At 42.6% G+C, this 13,799-nt stretch overlaps 1 protein-coding gene across 6 annotated transcripts in view; it reads right to left on the reverse strand.

Annotated features, from left to right (window-relative positions):
- The window catches only part of LOC134212450 (uncharacterized), an 80,861-nt gene that overhangs the window by 14,151 nt on the left and 52,911 nt on the right, over positions 1 to 13,799 (reverse strand). The gene's annotated exons all lie outside the window — the stretch shown is intronic.

Genomic DNA, 13,799 nt, shown 5'->3' on the forward strand with positions numbered 1-13,799 from the left:
GGGTTTATGCGATAGCTGGCGAGTCATTATGTTGCTGTGTGCCATTTTCAAAGTTCTATGCAATGTAATCCAAGCCCGGATTCAGGAGAAGATCGATGCGACTCTTCGGCGGCAGCAGGTCGGATTCTATGCCGGAAGAAACTATGTGGATCATATTGTGTCGCTCCGTATCACTAGGGAGCTAATCATCGTATCCGTTTATCTGGTTTTCATTGACTACGAAAATGCATTCGACCTCAATCATGTGAAAATGTGGGGCGCTCTGAGGCGCAAGAGGATTCCTGAGAAAATTATCGGCCTCATCGAGGAACAATACGAAGCCTTCTCGAATACTGCACGACCCACCCGGGTCGTAGCCGGTGTGAGACAAGAATGTATTCTAGAATCAACACAAAGTCGCATATGATAGCGAATAAGTATACAAGGATATAGGCGCATGTCTCCTATTGACTGCATACAAAGTGTACGTTTATGGACCCCACTTTGTACACTTATTTGCTATGATATACGATCTTTTGTTTGCTGGGGCTGCTGTCATCGTAATCGACGATATTCTAAAAGGTTCGATTGACCGTAAAACAAACAACGGGCCAGTAATAGCCTATAACCATGGAGCACCTAACCGACTTCGAATTGCACTCCTAGCTCAACGGTGCTCTGATACGACAGGTTTAGTCAGCAGCGTCAACAAAACCGAATCGTTGGATGTGAACGGCGACCTCTTCCAGCTGCACAGTAGCTGGCGTAGCCAGCCAATCAGTGGAGAATGTTGAAAGCTTCCAATATCTTGGTAGCCAAATGGTGTCAGACGACGGTACCAAGTTCGACATAGGCGCACGGATCAAGAAGGGCTCAAGGGCTGCTTTCGCGAGTTTAAGAAATATCTGGAAAGAACAGGCAGATAAGTGAACGCACCAAAGTACGAATATTCAACTCTAACGAGATTTTTATACTGTTATACACCAATGAAACATGGTGTGTATCAGCGGAGAACACTCACCGACTGCAGGTGTTCATCAACAGATGCTTCTTCTTCTTCTTCTTATTGGCATTACATCCCTACACTGGGACAGAGCCGCCTCGCAGCTTAGTGTTTGTTAAGAATAAACAGGAAACGTTATAGGGAACGTTTATAATTCTTCTAACCACGAATTGCTGAGTCAACGAAACTTGACTATTTCATACGAGCACAGGCGTCTGCGCTTACTGCTGCGTTGGCATTTCCTGTGCCTTTTGCGCGGCTCCATATTTCAAATTCATATCGGAAAAATATAGTCTTAGTTTAACTCTCATCGTGACCAGTTCTTTCATCCGAACCATGTTCGACAAAAAATCCAATTAAGAAATAGTGATTAACACTCAGCAGCAACAAGCTGCTGCCTCGACAGTGTACCACTACACTGGTGGATGGGCAATTAAGTTAATTCGCGGGGTTCCACAGTATTCAGTGACGGTTTCGCTATCCTTTCGTTTGGGAGAGTTTAAATACAATTTGAATTGTTTAGTGCTGCCCAAGTTAACGATTTATTTGCCGAGCCAGCACGTCGACATATCTCGCTGGAAAATCCCAAAACACCTGCCCTTAGCAGATCCTCAATTCAACGTTTGTCATGGGATAGATATGATCATCGGAGCGGAATTATTCCTCTCTATATTGGAACAACAACAAGTTATAATTGGAAGAGGATTACCTTTATTGCAGAAAACGGTCTTTGGTTTCATAGTAAGCGGCAAAGTTTCAGAACCTGAATGGTCTACAACACCGTTAATCAGCCTCGTATGCACAAATGAGGAATTGAATATTCAACTAAGCAAGTTTTGGGAGGTGGAAAGCTTCGAAGAAGGTAAAGCCTTTACTACAGAAGAACAATTAACAGAGGAACATTTCCAAAAAACTATTCAAAGAGATAAGAATGGACGGTACATAGTCCGACTACCCCTGCGAGAGGAAATGCTGCCCATGCTTGGTGATTCCTACCAACCCGCACTTCGTCGACTCCTCTCTATGGAAAAGAAGTTTACAACTACTGAAAATCTACGTATGAACTATCATGCATTTCTTGATGAATATGAAAAGCTAGGCCATATGAAGGATGTTACTCAAAGTATGTCGCAAAGTAACCAGGTTTTTCTACCTCATCATGCGGTCTCTCGCCCTGAGAGTGAGAGAAAATTCGGGTGGTGTTCGACGGGTCCTGCCGAAGTTCAACAAATCTATCGCTTAATGAGATCCTCTTCGTAGGACCTACAGTACAACCAGCCTTGTACTCAACCGTAATAAACATCCGATTTCCTCGGTATGCCGTAACTGCTGACGCCGAAAAAATGTTTCGTCAAATTTGGGTGCATCCCGATGATCGGAAATATCAACAGATTTTATTCCGGAAGGATTCAACAGAACCAGTCCGAACTTACCAATTGAACACTGTAACATATGGGCTCGCTAGCTCACCGTTCCATGCAGCTCGTGTGCTCAATCAGTTAGCCATCGATGAAGGAGAGCGTTTTCCATTGGCAGTACCCGTCATAAGGAAAGGGATGTATGTAGACGATGTTCTCACCGGTGACGATGACCTGATCGTTCTAGCCGAAACCTGTCGGCAACTGATGGCGATGCTACAACAAGCCGGTTTCGTTCTCAGGAAATGGGCCTCAAATAACAAAACCGTTTTAGAAGACATTCCTCGTCATTTGTGGGAAACCAAACAAGAATTAGAAATTGACCGATCACCTAACGTAAATACTTTGGGACTACTTTGGTTCCCAGAATCAGACACATTCCAATTCAAGGTACCTGTTCTGTCACTACTGGCGATAGCAACCAAACGTCGTGTCGTATCGGAAATGTCACAGCTGTTCGATCCACTCGGTCTGTTAGGTCCCGTCGTAGTGAAGGCAAAAATGTTCGTGCAAGTTCTTTGGTCAGAACGCTGGGCATGGGACGATGAGTTGTGTGAAACCCATTCGGCCTGGTGGGCAAGTTATCGTGACGAATTGAAACAATTGCGGACCCTCTCCGTTTCACGCAGGGTCGTTCGAAATTCCCAATATACTCTACACTGTTTTTGTGATGCATCAAAGAACGGCTATGGATGTGCCATCTATGCAGTGTCATACGACGACATGGGCCAATCTCATAGTCAATTGCTAACATCGAAATCTAGGGTAGCCCCACTACAAGGGTTATCTATTCCTCGCCTTGAGCTATGTGCAGCTTTACTAGGCAGTCAGCTGGTCGATAATCTCCGAAAGACAACAGTGTTCACACAATCAGCTATCATGTGGACAGATTCATCTATCGTGTTGCACTGGATAAAATCGCAGTCCAACAAATGGAAGGTATTCGTCTCCAATCGTGTGGCGGAAATTCAACGTTTGACTAAAGGACAAACCTGGAGACATATAAGTAGTGAATTAAATCCTGCTGACCTAATATCTCGTGGTCTATTTGCAAGTGAGATCATCAACAATCGTCTGTGGTGGAACGGTCCAGAATTCCTTTTGCAATCGATGGATCAATGGCCAGACAGTCTGATTTTATGTCCAAACAACCTAGACCTGGAAGTCGAATCACGTCTCTTAGTGGCTCTTGTAGTAAATGACTTGGACACATCTCTGTTTGACCGTTTCTCCGACCTGGCTAAACTAGTTCGTGTAGTAGCAAGATGCTACCGATTCTACAACAACGCAAAAATCCCGCGGAGTGAGCGCACTGTCGTTGCACTAGCACCGAAAGAATGTGATCATGCATTGAAAGTACTCGTACGACAAGTACAATGTATATCATTTCCTACTGAAGTTCGCCTATACAGCCATACACAAAGTGCATCAGCTACTAAAGCAACTACAAAATCACCACTGACAAACATGAAGCTATTCATGGATCAATTTGGTTTGCTCAGACTTAGTGGACGAATAGTAAATATGAAAGTACCATTCGATACTCGATTCCCGATTCTCCTTCCAACTGATCATCGACTTAGTTGGCTCATTGCTCGTTCTTGCCATATCCGGACACTTCATGGTGGCCCAACTTTGACACTCTCGGCTATTCGTCAACGATATTGGCCTGTTAGAGGTCGACAACTAACACGCAAGGTCATACGTCAATGCGTAACATGTTTCCGGTGTCAACCAAAACTACAACAGCAAGTTATGGCACCGCTCCCATCAGTGTATCTCCTGCGCGACCATTCCTTCGCTCAGGGATGGACTATTGTGGACCATTCCTCGTGCGGCCGTTAACTGGCCGTGGCGCATCGGTAAAGGTGTATGTCGGACTTTTCGTGTGTCTCGTTATAAAGGCTGTACATCTCGAAGTTGTTGCAGATTTGTCGTCCGTCTCATGTATAAATACCGTAAAGCGCTTCGTGTCTCGCCGAGGTCGAGTGCTCGAACTACACTGTGACAACGCGACTGCATTTGTTGGTGCAGATCGTGAACTCCGCACGATGCGAGAGGAGTTTCGCCGTCAGTTCCAAACACAAAACTGGGAAAACTTTTGTCTGGAGAGTGGAATCCAATTTCACTTCATCCCAGCCCGTTCTCCGCATTTTGGCGGAATATGGGAAGCAGGAATAAAATCGTTCAAACATCATTTCCGGCGCATCATGGGCAACCGCTCATTTACCATGGATCAGCTCCAAACCGTGGTGGTCCAAATCGAAGCTGTTCTCAATTCTCGCCCTCTCTCTCCACTTACAGATTCTCCAGATGACTGTGCGGCCTTAACTCCCGCTCACTTCCTTATTGGAGAACCTCTAGTAGCCATCCCGGAACCTGATCTAGTGAGCGTCAACCCGAATCGTCTAACGCACCTACAAGAGATGAAGCGATCGGTGCAAGACCTCTGGCGTTGCTGGCATCAAGATTACGTCAGTCAACTTCAACAACGAACAAAATGGAGGTTTGCCAACCCAGATGTCCTCACTGGCCAACTTGTGCTTGTCAAGCAAGCAACGGCGCCACCACTGCAATGGCCGCTGGGGCGTATCATTGAAACCATTTCAGGAAAGGATGGCAGAGTACGGGTGGTCGTAGTCAAGACCACCAACGGACAATACAAGCGAGCGATCACCGAGATCGCTGTTTTACCTATAACACCCGAAAGATACAACGAGGAGAATCCAGTAATTTAAGATAAAATGTTGAACACCGCTGTCTTCAACGGCGGCCGGAATGTTAAGAATAAACAGGGAACGTTATAGGGAACGTTTATAATTCTTCTAACCACGAATTGCTGAGTCAACGATACTTGACTATTTCATACGAGCACAGGCGTCTGCGCTTACTGCTGCGTTGGCATTTCCTGTGCCTTTTGCGCGGCTCCATATTTCAAATTCATATCGGAAAAATATAGTCTTAGTTTACTCTCATCGTGACCAGTTCTTTCATCCGAACCATGTTCGACAAAAAATCCAATGAAGAAATAGTGATTAACAGTCAGCAGCAACAAGCTGCTGCCTCGACAGTGTACCACTACACTGGTGGATGGGCAATTGACTTAATCGCGGGGTTCTTTATAGTGATGGCGCTCATCGCCGTGATTTATTTTGTGTGGCGTTGCATCCAACGCGAGATTGACTTCAGAGTCAATTAGACAACTACCACGTGAATTAAGTATAATCCTAAACAGTGTTCATTAAGCACTTCCACAGTTATTAACTGCGAGGTTTCTAAGCCAAGTTACCATTTTTGCATTCGTATATCATGAGGCTAACACGATGATACTTTTATGCCCAGGGAAGTCGAGACAATTTCCAATCCGAAAATTGCCTAAACCGGCACCGGGAATCGAACCCAGCCACCCTCAGCATGGTCTTGCTTTGTAGCCGCGCGTCTTACCGCACGGCTAAGAAGGGCCCAACAGATGCCTGCGGTACATAATTCATGCCTGGTGGACTCATAACTGGATCTCAAAAAACGAGCCCTATCACCGTTGTCAGCAGAGGCCGATAGCAGCTGAAATTCGGGAACGGAAGTGGGGCTGGGTCGGTTACAACTTACGTTGGGGCGGAAATGAAATATACAAACAAGCATTAGACAAGCAGCAAAGGGAGACCCTGAGTAAAGAAATTAAAGAAATCGACCGAAATCTTACTTGCCAACAGGCTAAGGCGATAGATGGACATCGTCCGGGAAGGAGAACTTTCAAGTCGGACCTTTTTTTTGGAGAATGCATTGACACACGACCCAACACACGTGCTTAGTAGTTGCCAAGCTACCACACAGAAATGTACTGGAGTGTCGGACTCGCCCAGTGAAGGTCATACCGACGAAACTCCCTTGGGCTCCGCCCATCATTTCCCACAGGAACTACCTCCCAGCATTACTTCTGGGGGGTGTCGGACCTTTGCGTCACTCGGAGTGTACAGGTCCCAAAACATGTAAGTCACAAGATAGAATGGTCAATCCGGTTTGATATTGAGCACAAAACATCGTGTAACCATAGCAACCAAATGTCAGTTGTCAGAATGTTGTGGTCGAAATACGTATCTGCAAAGATAACGAAAATTAACTGGTGGAATTAAATAAACAGTACTTAATTTGTCTTAGACGGTTTAATACATTCCACTAAACGAGCTTAATATATTTTTCTGAGTTGTCAGAATGACAGCATTTGATTTTGTCAAAAGATACGTAGGGAGTCACTCGGAAAACGGATTGATAAAGAGAAGTTTTCGAAAGGCTTCGTTCCGCGAGCTGATATGTACGGGGTGAAATGATGAAAGCATCTTGCCGGATTGATAGATAAGAGCATCTAGCATAGGAAATTATGACATCTTAAGCGTGAAGTGATTGAATGATGGAAGCAAACCCTACAAGGAACATCTGAATGGCACTACAGGCAGTGAGGGTCAAGACAGCGGAGGAAATAACTACTCTAGTTCTGTGGACGATGGATACCTTTCAATCTTGAGGAAAGTTGAAGTTACCGTTCAACAGCTCAAGAACAACGGCGGAGAACGGATGCACGGAAATGCTGTTTATTTGTCCAAAGTCCAAAGGAATCTGGGGAAAAGTGCAGCGGCCGGAGAAGAAATAATGTAGAATACTCAGGGCCGGATTTAGCCGGAAGGGGGCCCCGGGGCCGACGGTATGTGGGGGCCCCAAAATGTACAAAAAAGGTTGGTTTTGGTACATAAGATTTGTGGGGGCCCGGGGCCACGGCCCCCCCGGCCCCCCCATAAATCCGGCCCTGAGAATACTGCATTGGCAGGGTGCTACTATGGTTAGCCACCCTTACATAAACCAGCAAACATACACCACTTATGAATATAATTTAGATACAAATACACAATTTACTGTCTAGGCTTCCATTTAACCGTTGTGTGGCCGGCAAAAAAAAACACCCTTAACAGGTTTAGCAGTTTTAAAAACCGCATTAACAAAGATTTAAAAAAATCCTTAACAGGCCGTCAGGGTACCCGTGTACGCACGAAACTAAAAAGCTTATATGTCTGGAAATTTACAACCAATTTCAACAATTTTGGGCTTATTTGATTCACAATTTTCTCTTCTATCAAACGGTCAATTCGATTCCTGGAAAATCCGGATTTCTAGGAACATGTGCTGCATAAATGATACTGATCGTGGATTTCGGTAGCTAATCAGCAATATGGGCATCAAACTTCTTGAAATTTAATCATTAGATTGATTTTTATTGACTTGGGTCCATCAGAAATGCAGACTTTCGATTGCCCATTCCAGAACGGGTTTCTCGAGGGGCCATAGGTGGCCATGAACATTGTTCGATGGAACATCAACAATATGGGTATCAAACAATCAATGCAAGGATCACTCATTGACGCCGATGACCAGCAGGAGACCCACCATAAGATTCCTGCACTCGGAGATATGGTCGATTCCGGAAATTCTTCTAGACAGATGTGACTTTTCATAAATCGTTTGTTTTAACATTGTCTCATTAAAACCAATACATGCACTACTCTTCGCTCCTAGGTGGCCTCTATCTGATACTACGAACGTTTGTTCGTAGAAATTTGCGCCATTTTTGCCTTTCTCGTATACTAAGTATACGTAAAGGCTATAGCATTGCTCCAGAACAGAACTTTTGGTAGAAAGCTCAGAGACCCATAGTGTTGTATACCAATCGACTCAGCTCGACGAATTGAGGTGATGTCTGTATGTATGTATGTGTGTGTATTAGGGTGACTCAAAAAACACTTTTTCAAATTTTTTGATGGGCCGCCCTCTTATTCGGTTCTATTTGATGCCCTGATGCTCTGGACAAAATTTCAGCCAAATCGGTCAACGTTTGGGCAGTGCTAAACTCGTTGGAAGTTTATATGGGAAAATGTATGCAGAAACATCCAAAAACAGTGATTTGCAGTTGGACGGCACAATTTACGATCAAGAACCATGATACTCATTCAGTTCTTGTAAAATAAAATACAGAATGTTATGCTGAAAACCGCAAGAAGATTAGAGTTTATTACGCAAAGATATTAGCATTTTACTGGAGTGCTGTGGGGGTGAATTTATTTCTTTTCAAAGGTAAAAGAAACGAAATTTGCTCAAACCCCACTGCAGAGAAATGCTAATAACTTAGCCGGGCAAACTCGAATCTTCTCGCGGTTTTCTGCATAACATTCTGTATTAAATTCTTCAAGATCTGAATGAGTATCATAGTTCTTCATGGTAAGTTGTGTAGTTCAGCTGCAATTTACTGTTTTTGGATGTTTCTGCATATATTTTTCCATGTAAACTTCCAACGAGTTTAGCACCGCCCAAACGTTGACCGATTTGGCTGAAATTTTGTCCAGAGCATCAGGGCATAAAATAGAACCGGATAAGAGGGCGGCCCATCAAAAAAATTGGACAAAGTTTTTCCCATACTAATTTGAGCCACCCTAGTGTGTATGTGTGTATGTGTACAAGAAATGTGAGACACACTTTTTGGCACTTCGCGTTATCTGATTTACTCGCAACATGTTGCATTCGACGCGGAATTCTTCTTTATTTTTCGCTATTGAAAATTGGCCCGATCGGCCATTGCGTTTCGGAGTTATTAGAAAAATATAGATTTTTTCCACATTTTTCCCAAAGGTCCCCCCTTGGGAAAAAAAATTCAAACTCGAAAAAAATATTTTTTTTTTTCAAAAACTGCGGCAATGCATTTAAATAAACGCAAATAAATTTGAAATGATGGAAATAACTGAATCTATCTCCCTAAAGTGCAATTTTGACCTCTCTTATGAGCTTTTCTTGTTACTCTTATGTGTTTTCTTGTTTTATAATATGTACACGAGAAAGGCACCATCATCGCTAGGTGGATTAATCTGGGTTTCTTTAAATAAACAATCCGTTGTAAAGTGTTACCAACAACTGGTAAACAATGTGATCTTAGAGACCATGATATCTGAAATCATAATTATTTAGATTAACTTAATAACTTCCACTTTAAATAATATACTCTAAAACAACAACAAAAAAACGATCAATTCAAAAAACTGTTCTATTAAATTAAAACGATTCGCCTCCCATCCGCTCCTATCCCTGCCACGATTATTCGTAAATGTTGCCTGTCTAGATGCAAGAAGGATGAGAAGAGAAAAAACGATGACACGACGGAAAAGCGAGGAAGGGAGGAAGGAGGAGAAGAGGAGGATGGTGGAGAAGAATCGAGACAGACAGGGATTGAATTCTAAAGAGAATGAACAAGTCTGTCACTTATCATCTCTGTATACATATGTAGCATGCCACGAGAGACTTTTTTCGCAAGTTGTCATGATAGAGAACTGATTCGGGAGGCTATACCCCATGATAAATTTCTTTTAGAAAGCTCCAAATGCGGGTAGCACTGGCTCTGATGATGCATTTCAACTTGTTCTACACAGCAGTGCAGTAAACCAACACGAAAGGAGCGAAAACAAAGCGATAATCACCATTTTTCTGTGGGGGCTGCCTATCCGATTCTGTTTTTTCGCATTTGTATACAAGTTTGATAAATTTGTTATCATGGCTTGATATAATTCGGAACAATTTTTGCCTTTCTTTTATCGTAGTTCGTTATCTATTGAGAGCAATTTCTGCAAACCCTGGAGACAGAAAATGGCGAATGAATTCGAGCTGCGAGGAGAAGAGTGAATTCGTGCCGGGAATAGAGTTCGACAAGACCGGGATTAGGTGTCCGACAATCACCAGAATCTCAAGTGAGGACAATTTTATGGGAGGTTCCGGCGAGTCCCGAGCTGGTGGTCCTTGAGCCGTACGTCATTGCCAGGCCACACGGCACGGATAGTAGTGGTGGACGTTTTGGAGGTGAGAGGCTAGTGAGGGCCGAGGGTTTCCCCGCTCACTAGTACCCAATATCCGATGAACCACAACCTCGTGTTCGAGCTCGTGGAACGTCGGGACAAAGCTCCCGAATCCCCCCGAACGCCACATCAGCCAGCTGCAGCCCAGCTGCAGTCTGAACCAATGAGCTAGCCGCTCGTTACAAAAGTAATGTCCAGGGCCACTAATTGACTCCAGGTGGACACTAAGTTATCCTTGGGAAGCTCCGGATCATCCGGAGCAGTGGTCAATTCTTGAAATTCGTCATTTGTTGTGAGAGCAAAATTAATGCAAGGGTTACCTGGTGGTCCCAAAATGGTGCTCCAGAAGTGCAGAGACATCCAGAGCAGTGGTCAATTATTGCAGTTCGTTCTAGAAACTTTCGAAAACCGTTTGTAATAAGTAGCACTATAGAAGCATAGTCTTTGCACGCGCTTAGAATCATAGGGGCGTAACTGTATTGATCGATTTCTCTTCAACGGTTTTATATTTGCTTCAGGTGGAAGATGCAATCATCCTTCATTACAATCATGAACCTTCGGCAAACTACCGCAAATCACTACATTGATAAAAAGAAAACATCGTCGAAGATAAATCGATCAATACAGTAACGCCCCTATGATTCTAAGCGCGAGATTGCGAATATCATTCATTGATCACGAGTGGCCACCAAGAACTCCTTCTGAAATACTGGAATTCCCGAAGCAATCGTCATTTCTTACATTTTGTTCTCAACAGTTGCGTAATCGTGAACCATTTTTTGTAACAAAGTAAAAAAAGAGAAGAGACCTATTCCGAATATTCGTCTTATAGTATTATGATAATATAATGGGACCCTCCTTAGCCGTGCGGTAAGGCGCGCGGCTAAAAAGCAAGGCCATGCTGAGGGTGGCTGGGTTCCATTCCCGGTGCCGGTCTAAGCAATTTTCGGATTGGAAATTGACTCGACTTCCCTGGGCATAAAAGTATCATCGTGTTAGCCTCATGAGATATTCGAATGCAAAGGGTGGTCCTTGCAATGGTTTTGCTCTCAACAGACGGGTTACAAAAAAATGCAGCTATTATTTTTATTTATATTTATATTTATATTTTATATTATGTAATCTGTTCCGAAATGGCCACTCAAATTTTCAAATAAACAACAGCTTGCTGTGGAGGTTTCAAAAAGTTTTACACCCATATTGTTGGGGTTCCAATGCGAAATGTTTTTGTTCAACCTTGAACCCCCCGGAAAACTTGTTCCTAAATGACCACTCCAGAGTCAACTTGTCTGGTGAACCCAGAAGCATCAAGAACACACGCTAGAAATTATTTCAAGAATATTGACACCCATATTGTAGATGTTCCCTTGAAAACTGTTCATGGCCACCTATGACCCGTCGAGGAACCAGTTCTGGAATGGCCAATTGAAGATCTGCACATCTGATGGACCCGAATCAATAAAAATCAACCTACTGATGAAATATCCATTTAATTCCACCAATTATTTCGATATCTTTGCAGATACGTATTTCGACTACAATTGTTTGGTCGTCTTTAGTGTCTCGTTGAGTCAAGTACGAGACACTGAAGACGACCCTACAGTTGTGGTTGAAATACGTATCTGCAAAGATATCGAAATAATTGGTGGAATTAAATGGAGGTTACTTACTCGTCTTAGACGGTTGAGCCAAAACTTATTCCTTCTTATTATTTGTCTACATATGTATATAGCATACACCCGATTGTTTTTTAACACTGTATAAAAAAGTTTTCAGTTTAAAATTCTAAAATCCGTGTAAAAAAAGGTTTATGATTTCACGGCGAATCATGCAAAATTGAGCAACTTTGCAAAAATTTTGCACGGGATTTTTTTTTACACGGCCGTGTAAAAAAATCCGTGTAAAAGCAGAATCGGGTGTACATTTGCTCACTAGAAGAATCCTGTGCACCTTTCTAAAATGCACAAAGATATGTACTTCAGATTGAATCTCACAGACCCATAGTCTCATATACAATCAGCTCGACGAACTGAGCTATTGTCTGTGTGTCCTTGTCATATGAGAACAGCTGTTATGGTCAGAATGAGCTGAAAGCAATCATAAGTATAGAACTTTCAGCAGTTATAATGATCATTCAACCCGTTCTGGATTTTTTTTTTGCAGATTCCATGCAAATATCTAGAAATAGTACGAGCTCGGTGGTCTAGTGACTACCGCTTCTGCCTTATAAGCAGGAGGTCGTGGGTTCAATTCCAGGCTCGTCCCTTTCCTACTTTGTATTTCTATCTTAGTTCTTTCTCTGTTTCACGTTATACCAAAACAATTCCTACTGTTATAACCTTCTACACAATCCCAAAACCTCCCGTGGCACCTATGAGAGGTCGTAGAGTTCTCTGCAAAGTTCTTAAGTAGGTGTCCAACAAACCATCCTTCCCCTTCCTCAGCTTTGAAATTTTGTGTGTCTCAGGGGACGCCAGAAGCACTGCGATTTGTGGCGGAATTTGACTACGGGCTCTGGTAACCTCTAGCAAGGTGTTTCTGTATGAATCTGAAAACAGGTTCAACTTGAATGATATCGTTTCGCTCAGAACGCACTAATCCAAATCTTAGTAATGATGGGTCTCTTAACAGAACCGACAAGAAGACCTTTGGGCGAAAAGGAAGGTCAGCTCAGGTTCAATTAGCCGTCGATCAAAACAATTATCACGAACAGTGTAAGCGCCTTGGAACGTGTAATATGAACATTCTTTCAAATTTGATATGAAGTCGAGATTATGTAAAATATTTTATTAATTAGCTTCCCAAACCACAAGTAACTGAACCACTGGAAATACAATTTCTGAGAAGAAATCATCAATAAAGAACTAAACTGCGGTAAAATTGATATTGATAAATTAATTAATTTAATTTAATAAAATGGAGAGTGCTAAACTCGTCTTAGACGGTTGAATACATTCCACTAAAAAGAGCTTAAAATAATTTTTTTGTTAACGATTTTGTTCAGCGATGCAGCCAAAATTTTTGATAATCGAAAGAATGGTTTAAGTTTAAATTTGTTTCGAAATTCCGCGGAATTCCATTAAATTTCGTTAGAAGCTAGTTTTTTTCTAGCGAATTTTTTGCAATTTTACGAAACGAAACGAAATCAAGAAATGAGATTTCGCCATGCTCAAATTCCGCGAAATTCCGCGGAATTTCGTTTCGAACCACCTGAAACGAAATTTTTCGAAATACCGCACATGCTTAGATTCGAGGGACCGGACCAGCCAGATCCTAAGACAGCACGATAAAGGACAAAATGGTTGAAAACGGTTAAAAATTACCTAAGATATAAGCATTTTAGTTTCGTGGATACCGGGATAATTTAAAGGGTAAACAATGTCGGAACCCCTCCCTCCAGCCTTCTTTAGTCAAAATTTCAGTTAACCCGTACAATCGATTCATTATTGTAGATGTGACAGAGTTTCAACCTCCTACTATGAAAATTCATTTAGATATCACGAATTGAATTCCAAAAAG

Source organism: Armigeres subalbatus, chromosome 2 (assembly GCF_024139115.2).
Source record: "Armigeres subalbatus isolate Guangzhou_Male chromosome 2, GZ_Asu_2, whole genome shotgun sequence".
Lineage (NCBI taxonomy): Eukaryota > Metazoa > Arthropoda > Insecta > Diptera > Culicidae > Armigeres > Armigeres subalbatus.